Source organism: Rhinatrema bivittatum, chromosome 6 (assembly GCF_901001135.1).
Source record: "Rhinatrema bivittatum chromosome 6, aRhiBiv1.1, whole genome shotgun sequence".
Lineage (NCBI taxonomy): Eukaryota > Metazoa > Chordata > Amphibia > Gymnophiona > Rhinatrematidae > Rhinatrema > Rhinatrema bivittatum.
Window position 1 is genome coordinate 90343999 of NC_042620.1, and position 20116 is coordinate 90364114.

At 41.5% G+C, this 20116-nt stretch overlaps 1 protein-coding gene across 8 annotated transcripts in view; it reads right to left on the reverse strand.

The window, feature by feature from the left end:
- RBMS1 (RNA binding motif single stranded interacting protein 1) overlaps positions 1 to 20116 on the reverse strand; it is a 417298-nt gene that overhangs the window by 195580 nt on the left and 201602 nt on the right. The window contains exon 1 of one of the 8 annotated variants that reach the window (XM_029605595.1): positions 16113 to 16134. The exons of the other annotated variants lie outside the window; for them this stretch is intronic. The gene's annotated coding sequence lies outside the window, so the exon portion shown is untranslated. Of the gene's footprint in view, positions 1 to 16112; positions 16135 to 20116 lie in introns of those variants that run through there. 8 annotated transcript variants of the gene reach the window in all.

Here is a 20116-nt window from a genome sequence, read left to right on the forward strand (position 1 = left end):
TTGACTTGAATCTGAGAGATGAAAGGCAGTTTTAATGGATTGAAAAACCTATGAAGGGAAAATAATTTCTACTGAACGGACAACGTACATTTCATTCTAAAGCCAGCTGCAACCTGAAACCCCCCACCACCACCGCAAAAATATGAAGGCAAACATCCATAAACCCCATCTAGAAAGCTCAGTTAGCTTCACGCTTTGCAACCCCATAGACCACAGTTATTCTCTGGGATTCCCTTCAAGCCTTCATTACTTAAGATCCTCTGTGTGCATCCCATGCCTTCTTGAAGTTTGCTACACCAATATCACCACAAATGCTGAAATGGGATTCATAGTGGAAAAGATGTCGGACTCTATGCCACAGAGGCAAAGCGGGTTTCTTTGAGATGTGCTCTGATTAAATGGTGCAGTAAGATAACACAATATTTGTAATGAGGTTATACTGGTGTCCAGGGTACACCATAATAAACCAACAATACTAGTGCCCAAATATTTCATAAACAAACTCACAACTCTTATTCTGAAAGTTATACCCTGAAGGGCTTCTCATTTCTTATATGCTGATGTAAACTCTTTTAGAGTAATATTATATATCATAATGCGACAACAAAATGTCCAGTGAGGAAAAACCAAAAACAAATAAAGGGGTACCAGTAGTCAAGGGTCAAAAATGAAGTATACATAAAAAGGAAACTATGTTCTCAAGATGCATTCAAACACTGGCAAGTCAAGAAGTTAGGATGTGTTGTATCATCCTAAAACACATAATTAAATGGAGGAGGTGGGGGAACAATTCAATAGTTTTTTCTGTGATTTGGGGCCTTGCTTCTGTGTCAGACTTTATCCTCCCTGTGGAGCCTCTTCTGCAGTTATTACAGGAGCATATGGCTCCCTGCTATGCTCTGTAGAGATGGGGAGCTCGTATGAAGCTGATCGAATCTTCATGTGTAATTTCTTAAAAATTAAAAAAAAAACAAAAAAACAAACTACTACTAAAGGACATTTGCATGAAATAGGCTTTTCTTCTCCTGGACATGACCACTTCCTGGTGAATACCAAAGTTATAACCCTCTTCTGCAGAAGTAGACAACTCCAGTCCTGGAGTGCCACAAACAGGTCTGGTTTTCAGGATATCCGCAATGAATATGTATGAGGTGTATTTACAAGCACTGCCTTCAGAGCATGCAAATATACCTCATGCATATCTGTTGGGGATGTCCTTGAAAACCAGACCTGGCTGTAGCACTGCTGGAATGGAGCTGCAGAGCCCTGCTCTAATGTGATGTTACAAATGCTGGCCCTGCAAATACCATAACATCAGAAATAATTAAGGATTTTACTTCGAGACCGGGGCAGACTGATCATGAGGTCCTGTGCTCGGTGGGCAGTTCTCAGGTAAGAGCACAGCAATGGGTTAAGAGGCTGCCGGGAGAACAATCCCTAGAATTCATCCAAAGAAAACAAAACATTAAAAAAAAAAAAGTATTGGGCATTTCTTCTTTGGGGCAGGTGACTCATATTGCATTGCAGGGGGCCATTAAGAACTCCTGTCTGATTTGGATTGCAAGGAGACACCCATAACTACAGATTCTTGTGGCCAGTCAAGTAAAAAATTTTAAAAAGTTAGCCTTATTTTAGACTGCTTTCTTGATCATATTCTTCTGCATTTCTGTAGTGCAAGCCCTGTAATCTCTATTTTTCTAGGTAGTCAGTTTGTTTGGGGAGGGGCTGTTCCAACTCAATAGCAGATACAGAGTCCAGTGAACAGCATGGGCAAGTGTCAACTGTTTAATTCCCTCCCTCCCACCCCACAGTATATTCTTCTAATATAGTCTGCCTGGATACATAATTGGAAACAAGATAATTTGGAAATTTGGTAATTCCTTAGGTATTCTCCATCAAATGAATTGAGCAAAATGAGGACTATCCAACGTAACAATTGTGGAGCCTTTATTTTGAGGCAAATCTGGAAACGTAGGGCTTGCCCCGTTTGTTCAGAACTCTCTTCCATGAAAAAGAAATTGGTTCATATTAAAGCGGACCCCAAAAAAACCCATTCTTCACTTACACAGAACATACAGGAACCCAAGAATAACGGTATTACAGTGGGCTCTGGTACAGAAAGACCTGTGATACGGAGACACACGCTGTCTCAAGTGACACAAGCACAAAATGCCTTCGCTGTATTAGATAATGAAGAAGCTCTTGCGACAGATATCAAAGTGATATCTGAAAAGAAAGAAGAAACCTAATACATGCAGAAATTCCATAATATAATCAATAACCATAAGAAAAAGTTCATTGTGTCGGGTGATAGTCATCATCGGCTGGTAGAAATACTATTCAAATAGTCAAGGCAATCAAAGAAGAAAGCAAAGACTCTAAAAGGAGATATTATCATCCATCTGGGAACTAATGATCTTGCTAGAAACAGCATCCAAGTGGTACAGAGATATTTCCAGTCTCTGCCTTTTCAGAAGCGTTACCTGTTCATGGAAAGGGGAAAGAGAGGCTAAGCCACATGAATAACTTCAATGAATGGCTCAAAACTTGGTGTAAGGAACAAAGTTTTGGATATATTGGAAGCTGGGGCCATGTCACCCCCCAAATAGAAATACAAAGGAAATGGGTGAAGTCAGCTGAATAAGGCACAAGAGTTGGCCAAGAAAAGCAGTAACCTGAATGAGAAAAGCTGGAAAGCTATGAGCACAAATGCTCATAGTCTGGGCAATAAAATCCCAGACCTGCAAGCCCTAATGGTGGAGGCAGACTTGGACACTGTTGCTGTTACGGAGACATGGTTCAGTGAATCTCATGACTGGAATATGGCCATAGCAGGCTATAACTTGTTAAGGAAGGACAGAGAGGTCAAAAACAATATCCAAGCAACTGAACTGCAAGGAATATGGGATACAGAAGAAGCATTTTGGGCTGTCCTAAAAAAAAAACAAAAACAAACCCCCCCCCCAAAAAAAAACCACATGATTGTGCATCCATTTTTACTGAACTGGATTACAGGCCTCCAACTCAAATGGAAGAACTAGACAGAGATCTGTTTGAAGACATCCAAAAGGTGGGAAAGAAGGGAGAAGTGGCAATTGTTGGAGATTTTAACCTGCCGGACGTAGACTGGCGAATCCCTTCTGCAGAATCTAACAGAAATATAGAGATAGTGGATGCCCTACAACGGGCTCTGTTCAAACAAATGGTAATGGAGGGAGTTATACTGGACTTAGTGCTCACCAATAGGGATAATGTCTCCACCTCAGCACCAGTGGTCAAACTGTATGGTTTGATATCGCAAATAGGATATGGAAAAGTCACACGAAGACCTGAATTTTCCATTTCAAAAATGGGGAATTACCTGGAGGGAGAACAAGAAGACTGGGAGAAAATGAGAGAGGTCTGACAACAGTGGGCCAAACTAAAAGGAGCAATTACTAAGGCAACCAATCTATATGTTAGAAATGTAAACAAAAAAGAAACCTATCTGGTTCTCAAAGGAGGTGGCTGATAGAAGAAAAGCAAAAACAGCAGCATTCAAGAAATCTAAAAGGATCCCAAAGGGAGGAACACAAGGAAGAATATCTGGTTAAACTGAGAGAGACAAAGTAATCAAGAAAGCAAAAAGTAAAGTGGAAGAATGCTTTATGTATTTAGCAAACCTAAGTGACAAAACACTTTTCAGATACATCAGAGAAAGGTCCAAAGTAGTATATGAAACTGAAAGATGAAAAGGATCAATGTGTGGAGAGAGACGAAGAAATGGCAGAAATATTAAACAAATAGTTCAGTTTTGGTGGTCACTAAAGACGACCCCGGTGAAGGACCATTGCTAGTTAACAAGAGAATGAAGGGAGGTGGAGTAGACAAAATTCTGTTTACAGAAGAGAATGTATGGGAAGAGCTAGGAAAACTGAAAGTGGACAAAGCCATGGGGCCTGAAGAGGTTCATCCCAGGATACTGAGGGAGCTCAGAGATGTGCTGATGGGTCCACTGCACGACCTGTTCAATAGATCCCTGGAAAAGGAAGTGGTGCTGAATGATTGGAGTAGAACAGTGGTGGTCCCGCTTCACAGGAGTAGGAGCAGAGAGGAGGCTGGAAACTACAGGCTAGTTAGCTTCACCTTGGTGGTAGGAAAAGTAATGATGCTGCTGAAGGAAAGGATAGTGAACTATCTACAGTCAGAAGAATTGCTGGACCAGAGGCAGCATGGATTCACCAGAGGAAGGTCCTGTCAGACAAATCTGATTGACTTTTTTGATTGGGTACTAAGGAATTGGATCGAGGAAGAGCATTCAATGCCATCTACTTGGATTTCAGCAAAGCTGTTGATACCATCCCGCATAGGAGGCTTGTGAATAAAATGAGAAAGTTGGGAGTGAGTGGCAAGGTGGTGGCCTGGATTACAAACTGGTTGATGGATAGAAGATAGCATGTGATGGTAAATGGAACCTACTCTGAAGAGAGAGTGGTGTTAAGCCGAGTGCCACAGGGATCAGTGTTGGGACCGGTCCTGTTCAATATCTTTGTGAGCAACACTGCGGAAGGGATAGAAGGTAAAATTTGTCTTTTTGTGGATGATACCAAGATCTGCAACAGAGTGGACATGCTGGAAGGAGTAGAGAGAATGAGATATGATTTACGGAAGCTTGAACAGTGATCGAAAATATGGAAGCTGGGATTAAATGCCAAGAAGTGCAGAGTCATGCATCTGGGGTTTGGTAATCCAAAAGAACTGTATATTTTTTTTTGGGGGGGGGGGGGGGCGGGGTGAAGGGCTGTTGTGCATGGAGCAAGAGAGGGACCTTGGGGTGATAGTGTCTAACAATCTGAAGTCGGCGAAACAATGTGACAAGGCAATAGCTAAAGCCAGAAGAATGCTGGGCAGCCTAGAGAGAGGAATAACCAGTAAGAAAAAGGAAACGATAATTCCCTTGTACAGGTACCTGAAGAAGCCTCACCGGGAGTACTGTGTTCAGTCCTGGAGGCCGTATCTCAAAAGGGACAGAGACAGGATGGAGGTGGTTCAGATAAGGATGACAAATATGGTGTGTGTGTGTGTGTGGGGGGGGGGGGGGGGGGTGTCTCCATCAAATGCCTTATGATGAGAGATTGAAGGACCTAAATATGTATACCCTGGAGGAGAGGAGGTACAGGGGAGATATGATACAGACCTTCAAATACCTGAAAGGTTTTAGTGATGCACAATCGACAAACTTTTTCCGTTGGAAAGAAATCAATAGAACTAGGGGTCACATAATGAAACTCCAGGGAGGATGACTCAGAACCAATGTCAGGAAGTATTTCTTCATGGAAAGGGTGGTGGATGCCTGGAATGCTCTTCTGGAAGAGGTGGTGAAGACAAAAATGGTGAAAGATTTCAAAGGGGCATGGGATAAACACTGTGGATCCCTAAAGGCTAGAGGATGGAAATCAAGAAGAAGAGTGCATGGTAGTAACTTGCTGATGTGCCGGTTACTACCCTTAACCAATAAGCCTTCATACGGTTGATGCAACTACATTATTGCTCTCTGCTTTAACAGCAGGGGCAAAAAGAGGAATTAGATTCAGACAGCGACCAACAAGGACATTGGATTTTATGGTCTAGGAAAACAAATAAGCATGTGGGTAACTTGCTGATGTGGCTGCTACTACCCTTAACCAATAAGCCTGATACTTTGGATGCAACTCAAACAGTGCTCTCTGCTTCAAAGGCAAGAGGTAACAGGGAATTGGACAGCAAATAACAAGGGCCCTGACTTTGATGGTTTGGGTGACCTGTATGGCGCAGCAGATATTACTATAAGCTTACTGGGCAGACTGGATTTAGATTTTTATATTCCACTTTTCACACTTTTTTCAGTAGTGCTTCAAATTGGATTACATTCAGGTACTGTAGGTATTTCCCTATCCCCAGAGGGCTAACAATCTAAGTCTGTACCTGAGGCAATGGAGGGTAAAGTGACTTGCCCAAGGTCACAAGGAACAACAATGGGACTTGAACCCTGGATCCTAGCCCTCTGCTCTAACCACTAGGCTACTCTCCACTCCGAATTTGGTCCTTTTCTGCTATCATCTTCTATTATTCTGTAATTCTAGAAGTTATGTAGAAAATAACTTCTGTAACATATCAGTTTAATAGACTTTCAGTACTGCGATTTATAAGAACTTTTAAATAGGACTGTTGCATTTCTAAGAGCTAATGAGACTTCAGAGAATACTTTAATTAAAATAAAACCACCAAAGAGGAGGAGATTATCCCTAAGATAAACTAATGAATGCTTTCTCTATAGAATGATCTTCAGTTTCTTTCCCATTACATTGCTGATAAAGATTTCTTCTCTTCCCATCTATTGCTGATTTTCTTTTGGCTAAGTTTATATTCAGTGGGTTAATACTATAATCCCTTTCTACTACCAAAATGTATAAATCTTGGAAATAATTGAACTTCTTTTATTTAGATACTTCTATAATATTGGATGTTTGTGTTTTAAGCAGGAGAATTCAATGACGGCTACTATTTAAAGTAACAGTCAATTACTTGTGAATATACTTAGAAAGTCTATAGGTGATGTTGCAAAATTTATTATTTGGGATTTTAAAAGGCAGGTACAGGGGGAATATTTATGGAGTGGAGTAGTCATTGTTAACTTGGGGGGGGGGATGGTGAGGGAAGGTGGGAAGGGATCTAGACATGTATGTCTAGATACTTGTATATTTAAGATTGGATGAGGGGAATGTAAAAATATTACATCACTTTTATACTGTTCACCTGGTATGCATAAGGAATGACTATTTACCAAGCTTTTTGCCTGTGATATTCTGGTTTCAATTTAAAAAAAGTTTTAAAAATAAAAGTTCCCATTGAGCACTTTCAGATTCTGTCTGCTTGCAACCAATATGAAGCAGATAAATTTCTTTAAAAAAAAAAAAAAAAAGATGTTTTTGTTTTTTGAAGGTTGTATAGAACTATGCTATTTTAAGTATTTTATACCTTTATCATGATACCCTAAGTCAGGGCACCTTGCAAACAATAGTTTGCTAAGTTAATGGTGAAGAGGTAGCAAATAGAATGGACAATGATATTGAGAATTAAGGGAAAATAATCAATATATATGCAAGTAAAGAAAGCAGGAAAGGCTAGCTTAAACAGGTGAGTTTTAACCAAGTGTGAAATTGTAGCAGAGATGGCAAGAAACCAATTCCAATGATGAGGTGTGAATGAGGAAAGAGGGAAGATACCTACAGGAGGCCTGGCAAACTCAAAGAAAGGTTTACCATTTCCTGGTGATGCAATCTTATACTATCTTATAAACAGCAAATGCATGTGAATTTCAACAGATCCTACCCTTTTATTCAGCTTTGCATACATGCTGATTTAAATCTGTTGTGCAATGGATACTTTAAAAAAAACAAAACAAAACAAAAACCCAACTCCAAACTCATGATACCAGGAAACAGCAACATTTACTTCTATTGTGTAACTGGCCCTTTCTAAATATGAATTTGCTATATCGTCCCAGTTGTTTATCAGCACTTCTCACCCATCCTGCCTCTAGCGCTGGCATGGATGTGCCATGAGAGGGCATAGTAAAAGGCAAAGAAGTTTACCAAAAGTCATATTTTACAGGTTAGCCCACTAATTTGTTTAAAATACTTTTTATGGCATTATCCTTAGTAAATGTAATATTAAAAGTAAAATAATTTACATAACTTGTAATTTGCATATACCAACAGCTTCACTTAAATTCCAGAGAAAACTCAAACCTGTATACTACATTGTATTTTAAAAAGGCTACTTTTCTTTCAGCTTGCCTTCTGATTTATTGAATGAATTTGCTCCAAGCTTTATTCTATTCTGTGCATTCTTGGTAGGCTGCCAACAGAAGGATGCTGCCTTTCTACACTGAAATTCGTTGAGCTTGAGTTAGCACTGTTCACATATCTTTGTAACCTACAAGCTTTGTTAAACAGCTGAGCCCTGTTGACTGTTTCCACACTTGTAAATAAGAGCGTAAGAAGTAATGCATTCAAACCTGAGTGGAGGAAACATAGCTCTGTGATCTGCAATCAACTTAGTAACTACATCACTTTCCGAGGGAGAGGGGGGCGTGGAGAAAGCAAAGAAATTTCTTGTGGGTCTCACTTTGCCTCTAAAATAAAAAAGCAGGCTAATCACAATGAAGTTATTTTGTTACACTGCACAGAAGTTAGCTGGCAGCAACTGCCCTGTCCACATCTTTAATTTTTTTGCATGGCACAATATGACAATTTAACACAATGCCAATAAGCTTCAAAGAACGCCTCTTCCTATCTCATGATGATATTTTCTGCCATCTTGATTCTTCATAGTCCATAGGATTCAAACTTGAAACTGAAGGGTTTTTTTGGTTTTTTTTTTTAGTCATATGCTCGTCTAGGCACATGGAATACGCCAGATAAAGGAGACAAGGCAAAAAAAAAAAAGAAGTCAGTTATTCTCTGTTCGTTTCCTATGCATGTCGGCCTATGCAGGCTGGGAGGGGTAGTCAGTATATATAAAGCCAAAGTGTCTCTATCCTACATAGAGCTATTTGGTATGCAGACCCTTCAATTTCATTTGAATAGGAAATGAACCAGTGCATCATTATGCTCTGAAACAGTGGCGTAGCCAGAATTGATTTTTTGGGTGGGCACAAGGTTTAACATGGGTGGGCTGTAGGCATGCAGGTCTACTAGGTTTTTTTTTACTGATAAATAATGCCATAGAAAGCCATTCTAGGGTGCAGTATAAGTAATTTGCAACAGCCATTATGCATCATGTATGAAACTTTAAAATAATTTACTTCAATTATTTCTAGCACTTACCAGCATTAAAAATTCCTTATCAATCAGAATTTTTTTTATTTATTGCAGTTTATAAATGCACAAGTACAGAAAACAATCAGACCCAATCATGTAATAAAACAAAAATTAATGTATTCTTTCATGAACCATCTTTGCAGAAAACCAGAAATCTTCATAAATATAATAATCAATCATCAGAACAGGTGTAGCACAGAGCTAGGGCAATTCACATTACAACTAACATGAAAAAAAAATTCAAATTCTGGTGTCACCTCAGTAAAAAATAGCCCTCCACTGCTATTTTGTGCAGTAACACAAACTCTTACAAAGAAAGAGGCATCTAGAACCTTGCCATACAGTCACAGCACTGACTCTCAGGATTCAAATAACAGCAACCTTATGAAAAAGCAGCAATGCAAATACTACACCAGGCCCTAGAACATTAATACATCACCTACGGGAATAACAGAACAAGCTGGACTACTACTACAGAGAAACTATATGCTAGAAATACTGCATTTCTATCACAAACAGGCAAACTGAGACCGACCCTTACCCAATATAGAAATAAGAGACTATAGATTAGAAACAGAAACATGTAGATAAAGCCAAAATAGAAAGCCTGAGAAACTAAAATTTCTGAACAGTGGAATACTTAAGAAAGAGCAAAATACAAAAATATAAGAAATACACATTCCCAAAGATGACATATTTAAATTGCTCGTAATAAGGCTAAAGTACAACAGATTATCAACAAAACAAATCACAGTGAATTACGTTTTTTTGTATCATTAAGTAGATCTCATACATAGGCGTAGATGTGAATGCTATTCTGCATAGCGTTTTACACCAGTAGTATAATCATGGGTCAGAAATGAATTTTATATGCTTAGTGAATCCAAAGTGAAAAGAATTCAAAGTTGATGTTGCATGACATTTCTCATTGTATTCATTGTTGCAGAATTTCTTAATGCATCATAGTAATGACAACATTCAATTTCTTAAGATAATGTAGGAATGTGAGGAAACGCATTACTTCCATGTTGGTGAAAATGCCACGAAAATCATCTCACATACATTCGGCTCCTTGATGAAGGCAGACGCCGAAACACGGTCCATGTCGGGCTAGTACACCTCGAGCCTTGTAACATCTTTAACTGTCAGGCGTTTCTTCACATGCAAAAAAAGCTAAGTAGCTACATTATCTTAAGAAATTGAATGTTGTCAATACTATGATGAGTTAAGAAATTCTGTAACAATGAATACAATGGGAAATGTCATGCTACATCAACTTTGAATTCTTTTCACTTTGGACTCACTAAGCATATAAAATTCATTTCTGACCCATGATTATACTACTGGTGTAAAACGTTATGCAGAATAGCATTCACATCTACGCCTAAGTATGAGGTCTACTTGATACAAACATAATTCACGGTGATGTGGTACTTTAGCCTTCTTATTATGATTTTATACACGGCTACTACCTATCCATAAATTTTGAGAGAGCGGTTGTGTTGCTTATATTTAAATTGCTAACATCTCAAAATATATATATTTTTTTACCTTTGTATTTTTCTAATCAGTTGGTCCTGGTCTCTTTTTCCCATTTTTTTCCCTTGTAGCTCATTTCTTAATTCCTTTTCAGTGTCTTTCTTCTATTACTGTCTTCTTCCCTTCCACACACACACACACTTTCTCTCACAGACTCCCCCTCACACACTCACATTCTCTGCAGACACACATACAAGCTCTCACTTTCTCACCACTCCCCAAGCTTATATTTTTTTATTATTTATTTATTTATTTAGAGTTTTTATATACCGGCAATCATGAAAACATATCTTGCTGGTTTACATAGAATGGGGGTGCAATAAAATACATAGAACTTAAGAACAAGAACTAGAACTGTGGTGACAGAAGGTACAGTTACATTTAACAAGGTGGCCAAACTTGGAGTAGGAAAAATAGAAAAAGAGGATAGAAAATATATAGAAAATATTCTTATGCACACACAGATGCACATCCAGGCTCCCATTCTCACCCACACCCATTCGAGCTCCCATTCACCCACATATTCAAGCTTCCATTCTCACCCACATACACACCCAGGCTCCAATTTTCACCCACCCATACACACACACAGACTCCCATTCTCACCCACACATACACATTCAAGCACGTGCACAGCTTTTGCTTCCTCCCCCCAAAGCAGGAAGATCAGCTGGCCTCTCCTGCTGCCACCGGCCTCCTGCTATCTTTGGGCGTCGGGCCGTACGGCCCGCCGATCTTCCTGCTTGGGGGGGGGGGGAGAGGGAGGAAGTGGAAGTTGTGTGCTGCGCTTCCGCTCCCCCCCCCCCAACAGGAAGTTCAATGGGCCATATGGCCTGAAGATAGTAGGAGGCCAGTGGCAGCAGGAGAGGCAAGCTGATCTTCCTGCTTTGGGGGGGGGGGGGGGGAAGGAAAAGCTGAAGCTGTGCGCGGCGCTTCCGTTCCCCCTCCCCCCCCAAACAGGAAGATCGGTTGGCCATACGGCCGCAGCAGCGTTTCCCCATGTGTGCACTGATGGCGCGCAAGGCGTGGGTTCTATTATTCGCTGTCGCGGGGATGGGATCCCGTGACAGCTTTGCAGTTCCGGTGCCAGTTGGGTGGGCCTGCCCATCCAGGCCCACGCGTGGCTACGCCACTGCTCTGAAATGATCAAAGGGAAGGAAAAGAATAAGAGATGTGTAAGCTCCTTTTCCCAGGGTGCAGGCTAGGTGCTTCCAATAGTTTCAAATGATAAAGCCAATATCAAAATAAAATAGGCCCCAGTGAAAGTCGATAAATTTGCATGGTCTAAAATGCAGACAAAACTGTGCCTTCTTCCCTCGGTATTTCAGAAGGCATCGTGCAGTGCCCTTTAGCTGAAGCATTCACATGGCACGCTCTTATGAGGCGGGCTCTACAAATTCAAATGATCACTAGTAATTCACACACTGGAGGACTACTCGAGTAATTCAGAAATTTGAGAAGGGTGCAAGCTCTACCTCACTAAGTACCCTAATTTATCATGAACCTGCCTGGCAAACTGTATCCAGACACACAACTTATATTTCACATACTCTCTTGGTGTTTTTAGAACTTTTAATTACATTTTCTGGAGAACATGTGGTGGTAGTATTGTGTGTGTTGTGTGTGTGTGGGGGGGGGGGGGGGCGGCAAGTTAACATCTTACAGGCTAATTTTAAAATGAGCATGCGTGTGCCCATTTGCACACATAAGATTTAAAATACACCTACCACACACAAGTATGATCCTAATTTTAAGCCATTACTCGAGCAACCATATTTCGTGTCTATTCCTTAGGACTTTGTCGGCTTTAACATGTGTATTCAAGTGGATTTTAAAACATGCTTTAAAACAAATTGTGTTTGGAAGTTACCGAATAAACTGCGTACAACAGTGTGGCATTAATTACATTCACAGCAGCTAAAATTGGTCAAAGTTGTTTATGGCACATACACATCCTGAATTACATGGCACTTTTTTATTTTACTAGTCTGCTATGAAGAGGATCATATGGTAATTTTCAATTCCAGAAGCCATGTGCGAACCGATAACAATCCAACTTGGAACTTCCCATCATTTTGGTAGCATATCTGGAACAGACTGTGTCTTTAACAAGACAAAAACAAAAAAATAATCACCCACGTTTATTCAGGATTTTCATTAATATGAATGAACAAGATTTTGCATGGTGTCTACGGGAAAACCCCAACCAATGCTGCCTGCTAAATCTTGCCTCTAGCATTTATACAACAGCCTTTCTAGTTTGCAATGGAACAGTTAATTAGATGCTGCAAACGGGTTATTGATGAGTGCACAACAGATCAGGTTGGCTTGCCAACACTTGGCAACCTGTATTACACATGAAATTCTGGTACCTTCATGTCCAATAATGGTTTAATAGGAAATCACTTTTCCATTTACTTCAGAACAAAAAAAAATAAAAAATTCAGAACTGAGCTTGCATCTGCATATGGTACTAGATAAGTAATGTCAGACCTATTCAGTGCTCAGATCATGGATGCCTGCTAAACATTACAATCAGACAATGTCGGCTGTAAATGTTGTTATCCGACTGCAGATCTACTATTTTTCTACAGGTAGCTTTGGCTTCTTTTACAACAGGTAAAAATGCTACTGCCAGGAACATCCATTTTGTGATACCACAAATGAAGAGCAAAGAGGTGATGAGAGGAGCGGGCGAGAAGAAAGAGAAGCATGAGGGATGCCTACTCCAGCACAAAATGGATGCTACCAGCCATTTTCATGGTAAGCAAGTTTACTATTTGTAGAAAGTTTATAGTTTATCATCTAGCCAATCAGGAACTGGTTTTAAAAATATGCTTCTCTACCTATTTTATAAACATATGGATGAAAAAAATATATAACATTTACACATTAAGCCTGATTTATATACAGAGGCAGGTACATTTTAAAATATGTGCACATATTTGAAATCACCCATTTGCTGATACCTCCACCAGTTCAGCCAGTCCATCTCGAGTTCACTGAGACCCTCCCAGTGCTTCACCCTGACCTCCCTCTCCCTCAGCCCTCCTCCACTCCCTCGTTTTCTCTTCTCCAGAACGTCTTACCCTTCCCACTTACACACACACATCCTCTTCCCTTTTCCGTCCATTCCCTCTCATCTTCTCGTTCCTGCCTCTCTCACCTCATCCTCAACCTCTTCCCTCTCCCGATGTGGTCGCACCAGCAGCAGCTCGGATCCCTCACTCTTGCCGCCAAGATGCCAGCGCTCGCCTGCCACTCCAGGGTCCCGTTAAGTGCAGCCCCGCTCTCGCTGGATGGCGCAGACCCGGAGATGGGAGGTTTCCGGGGATCTCTCTCGCGCACCTCACCACTGGGCTCGTTGCTGGCCCGCCTGATGCTCGGATACTGCCACTGCTGCTCCTTCCCGCCTGCTTCTCTACACGCATATTGTCCGCCTCAGCCCAGCCCACTTCACTCGGAGCCCGCAAAACAGCACGCCATGTTGTCTGACCGATGTGCTCTCTCGCCTGCGCGGCACATCGGGCAGAGACGCTCTCTACTGCACATCAGTCCCGGCTCCCTTATAGGTATGATTTTGTGTGTTTAACTCCTTTGAATTCAACAGGGTTTAAAATGTGTGCACCAACCACATTTGTTGCCAAAATTGTTAAAGGTTAATGAAGGTTCCTGATGTTTTTTGCTAAGCATTTTGCAAGTTACTGATGGAGCACAGACCACCGCCATCCCCACCAAATCCTCCCTGTCTAGCCATAGTTTGTGTCTTCTCCGATATGCCCAGAACACATTACAAAAGGGGTCTCATGACCCAGTGCTGCAGCTGGAGCACTGGGTTTTCCTCCTATGTTGTTTCCATGCCAGGCAGAGCCTTCCAGGATCACTGCAGACAAGGTCTTAGAGGAGGATATTTTGGGGTCTTCCTTCTACAACATGACTTCTCTCCCACACCTCACTCCCTGAAACATTTGGGAACAATGAGATCGCCACATTTCTCAAATATGTCTGGCATGCGACTTCCAGGTCAATCTTCTCCGTTTTATTGTGGAGATTCTCATGTTTCATTCTCTCTTACTGCAGGGCGAGAAGGATACGCTGTGCCAAGCTCAGGATGTGCTACTTCCTGAGGTGAGCCAAACAAACAATAGGTTAGCTGTCTGCTTATATCAACTAGCTGTATGAATTGTACTCCCAACATCTGGCTCCACCTTCCATTCTCATTTTATGTTGTAATTGGAATTTTAACCAGTACCATGAAAAGCAGAAAATGATCAGAAACACAGCAGCCACACGTTGATCCTGGGCCACCTAATTTCAAATAAACTTCAAACAGAGTTTCTCTTACTTATATTATTCATTGCATGAATACTTCTAAAGATGCACAGAATTTTAAAAGATAAAAAACAACCTGGTCACAGTTGTCCTATGAATGTGATAAACTTAGTATTTGAACGGGGGCGATAGCTGCAAACCCTGAATTGGCAGGCAAGGCACACCATGCAACTAGGGTTGCCAACTGGCTCCAGATTTTCAGGACAGGTTGGATCCAGTCCTGGTTTTACCCCATGGCAAGCAGGGACTTGTAGTTTTACTTTTCTTAAACATAAGTTGCCCCAAACTAATAAAATCATGTATTGAAATACAGAGAAGAAGATCAGCTGGCCGGGGAAAAGAAAATGTTCTAGCCCAGATGAAAAATGAGGGATTCCTGTGTGTTTGCATATCTCTTCAAAGTTTTCATGATATGAAAAGTATTACAGGGCTTTCTAGGACAACGGCAAGGTCCATTACTATCTGAACTGAAGGCATTTTTTTTTTTACCCTCAAGGTACACAAGGAGACCTGCTAAGCTTCCTTTCAGTGACCTTTGCATAAAGAGGGAAAACTGTTCCATTCAGACATCTGCAGATACCACATGGGGAACACAGTTTGGATACATTAATTGCTATAGGAATATATAAAGGAATAGCAGAAATGTGAATGAAAACCAGACAGAAGGGAGCATGATTTAATACGTTATGCTGATATCATCAGGACAGCGAGCTCCAGTAAGATATTAATTTCAAAACAACAAGTAGCATTCCAAACAGAGAACCACAAATCTACAGTTATAAAACCACCCAATGTATGTTTTTTTTTTGTTTTTTTTACAGTTTTTGTATTGATCGTGATTGAAAAGGAAAAGAAAAAATTAAGAGTTTCAAGATTTTTTCTTGAATGTAATCTAAAAATGCATAAATAAAAAAAAGTTAACACCCCGCCCCACCCAATGTAATTATGCTCTCTTAATAATCACGTTATGAAGTAATTTCTCTTTCTTTGGGGCAATACTGATATGGAAATTTAATATTCTCCTTCCTATCACAAAATGGAAGGAATCCCTTATTGCAATGTTCCTCAGGCAGTGGGGCACAGACATACACATACCATTTATCGAAAAGCCACATGTGGAAACATTTCCAGGAAGTCTCTCCTATTAGTTTAGCAGCAGGATTTGAAAAGGATTCTGAGAATTTTACTCTTCGCACACCAAGGGAAAAACCACAAGAGCCTGCATCAGGTCACATGATGCCTGGTTTTCCAGAGGGGATGGCAGCCACATCTGTGCTTTTGGGCGAAATACTCTTTTTTAACTGCTATGCTAGTCCTTTAAAGACATGGAGCAATTTACCTCCTCTGTGGACACACATTTAGAGAGGAAAATCTCATCCTGCCTCCACTTCTACTTACGCTGATGAAGCATCGACTAAAACAGTGAGAGAGTCAAAGTGATCTGTGATCCTCCTGGCTCCTCTGCAACAGGAAGAGGAGTGAAGCATCTCCCAATGAAGACTTGACAGACGACACACAGCACTTTCGAGACGTTTGCTGTTAATCCACTGGACATATTCTGGCTGATGCTGGCAGAAGAAAAACAGAGCAATCCCAGACTATGTTGCCTCTCTCACTTTATTTTCAGTGACAAATCTGTGCAGGTTAAAGTTGTTCCAGGCCAGGCACACAACAGGCACACATGAAGGGACTGCCCTTGAGCTGATGGGAGCAACTGCTTGCCCTGCCCCTACCCATGTTTCCAGTTCTCATGGCACAGGAGTCTTTCTTCCAGGTTTTACTAATTGGGAGTGGTGGGCAGATGGGATGTCAGGCCAGATGATTTATTAGTCGAGGTGTGCCACGAATCAAAAGAATTAAGTTACTGAGAAACACCGCCTGACTTAACAGCAAATGCTGCACACAACTGGGGTTCTACAAAGAGTCAATATCATTTGATTTATTATATCAGCATTTATATGGTGATCTACACCAGGGCAATTTACAACAAATCCCATTATTTGCTATCCAAACTACAAATATAATCAATTTCATTAACATGTTTCCCTCCCCCCCCTCCCGGGAGTTGATTTTTCTAAATGAAGGCTTTCTGGCTAGCAACAAAAGGATGAGAGCAGCAGGCCGCAGGCAGGATCTCTCTCCGACTGCAGCTGGGTCTTTGGCACGCTACGTGATGTTGGTGGCCCTGGAGTTGCTGCTCGCTTGTCTGTCGCAGGGTTAAGACACAGATGGGGCTTTCTGGCTAAGATCATATCTGGAACATTATTTTTCATTTCATCATGGTTAAAAATGATAAAACATGAAGACACCCTTAAAAAAAAAAAAAAAAAAAAAAAGGTCAAATGTCTAATCCTTCCCCCCCCCCCCCCCAAATCTTGCATGGTAGAAATATTAAGTCCTGCAGTGATTAACAGCTAAAATCCATTAGAGACCAAGGATTGTTTCTGGAAGTCACATTAAAAGTGTACATATCGCTAAACTAATTTTCAGTTTTTGTGTTTGTAAGTTTTATGAAAACAGCTGAAAACATTTGTCATTCACAATCAATCTGAAAATCTGCTTCATGAATAATTACCACTTAAAAAATAAAAATAAAAATAAAAACAACAAAACAAGACAGAAAAAAAGCATGGAACACAACCAAAGAAAATCCCGAACAGCCCATAGAGTCATCTGTTTGTTGCATACAAGAGCAGTGCGAAGCAAGCTGCAACACTAATTACAGCAGTCTGAGGCAGGGCTGCCAGAGTTGGGCTGCTTCTGAAATCAGCCCAGGCTAAGAGGTGTGCAATAAATCGCGCTCCAGATGGAGGCCAGAAGCATCCTCTGTGAGGGTCCCAATTTCTTTTACGTGGCATGTGAGCAAAAAAAAAAAGATGCCATGGCTCCGAGAATCCCCAAATATTCTATTTACATGACCCAGTAACTTTACAGAGCTGAGACCTGCTTCACTGCTTGACTGAATGCTGGAACTGGAGTTCTCAACTAGCTCTCTTGTAAATTTCATAGACTTGCCGTGGTCATCACAGCCACACTTGCTCTTCAACTGCAGCTGCACCCAAAATGATGAAATCAGCAAATAGCGCATGTCACAAATCATGGTTAAAATGTGCCAGTATCATTTCCGCATGGCATGCGTTAGGATACATGCGGTGCGACACGAAGAAGTGAAGCTCGCTGCCCTGCCTCAGATATTTCCCATAAGTTACTGGCAGCAGAAGTGGGATAGTTCCCCGTTTCCCTTTCACCGTAAATAAAGTTACAATGGTATAGCGACCTAGAAACATGGATTAAAAGCAAGTAGTGCCATTCATTTCTATCGCTACAAAACCACTGTTACACTCTTCCTTTCATGGTAATTGCTTCATACCAGTCCAAAGCCTGGTGTGATAGGAAACTTTGTGAACACCACCCAAAGACCGAACTATGTAGCAAGGGTCCCCCACCCTTTCCCTAGTGTAGCAAATTAAAAAAAAAACAAACCCCAAACACAGTTAATGGATAATAGATGCTGGTATAGTTTGCTGTTATTTATATAAATGATAAAATTGTCTTATCCGTGGTACAGGATTTAAGATAGGAGGTGATTGGACCTCTTCCAGATTCTTCACTGGTGCTAAGACCAGTCACTTTCCATTTAAAAGTTCACAAAATCATGCACACAAAGTTAAGGCGTTGGTAGTATCGCTTCGTTTATATTTCCTGTCCACCCCGAACGACAGGAAGCACCTTCCCCCCCCCCCCCCCCCAGATACCAGTTCTGCCGCGACAACACTAGTTCCAAACTGAACTGCGTTCCTCATAGCAGTCAGCGTAATCAGGAGTAGCGGCAAAAGTTTGCCTTTAAAGAATACGGTATTTGCTGGCACTAGCATGAAACTAATCCAGCTCGCCTGTTTGGATTCCTAGACAGTGTAATTAATGTTTTTAATGCGGCACGGAAACTACAGCTTCACTTACTTTTAAAGAGCTGGCCTCAAAATTTCTAGCCACAAGATTTACATTCCCTACCAAAGCCAACCATTTCTCAATTTAAAATTGCTCAAAATATCCTGCCACTATCGCAAGGTAGCTTCCTCAGTGAAGGCATCTCCCGCTTCCTCCCCAGGGAGGGGTCGGGAACCTTTTTGGCTGAGAGAGCCATGAACGCCACATATTTTAAAATGTAATTCCGTGAGAGCCATACAAGACCTACCAAATTAATTTACTACAACCCCCCACGACCTGCCAAAAGTCCCTGGTGGTCCAGCGGGGGTCCAGGGCTCGCAGACAAATCTTTAATAAAAAAGTAAAAATCTAACAAAAACCCCCACCCTCCTGACCCCCCCTCCCCCAAGACCTGCCAAAAGTCCCTGGTGGTCCAGCAGGGGTCCGGGAGCGATCTCCTGGACTTGGGCCGTCGGCTGCCAGTAGTCAAAATGGTGCCGACGGCCCTTTGCCCTCACTATGTCACTGGGGTTGACCAATGGCAGCGGTAGCTCCTGTGACATAGTGAGGGCAAAGGGCCGTCGACGCCATTTTGACTACTGGCAGCCGACGGCCCAAGTCCAGGAGATTGCTCCCGGACTGCTCCTGGACCCCCGCTGGACCTCCAGGGACTTTTGGCAGGTCTTGGGGGGGGGTTGTAGTAAAGTAATTTTGGAGGTCTTGGGGGGGGGGGCATCAGGAGGGTGGGGTTTTTTTTTAAGATTTCTACTTTTTTATTAAATATTTGTCTGCGAGCCAGATGCAGCCATCAAAAGAGCCACATCTGGCTCGCGAGCCATAGGTTCCCGACCCCTGGACTACACTAATACTCAGAAACGTGTGTGTGGCCTAAGACAATGATCACCTCTCAAAACCATGAATGCTACGTTCCATGCCCAGCTTTCTCAATTTGTATTCTCCTGTTTCTTGCCTTGAACATTTGATGACAGTATCCCAACAGCTTGCCTGCTGCAATTCTACTGTGCAACTTCAGACTAAAAGACTTTACATTTGAAAAGAGAAGAGATGGACCAACAGATCACGATCGGAAGTACTGGTCCACAATCCCCTCCGCTTAGCCTGGGATTTTCCCATGGGCAGGATCCAGTCTGATGAAACGGGGGACAAATGGCAAAGCTGTCAATCATAAAATGTACCTAGATGTAATGAACTAGTTAGACCTGCTAGGTTCAACGGCTAAACTTTTTCTGTACATTGGTCACTGCATGATAGCAAAGCATTAGGATTTAGCAGGGTTCCCTTGGCTGCCAAAATCATTAGACAAACATCCTGCTGCACTAGGAGGTGAGCTACTGAGCTTTATCTTCTGTCTGGGCCCCAATGAAATAAGGCAGGATGAGAAAGTGTGTACAGAACTTCAATAAACATTTTCTTTGCTCAGGAACTAAACAACAAGTTAACTCCCGATGCTGAAA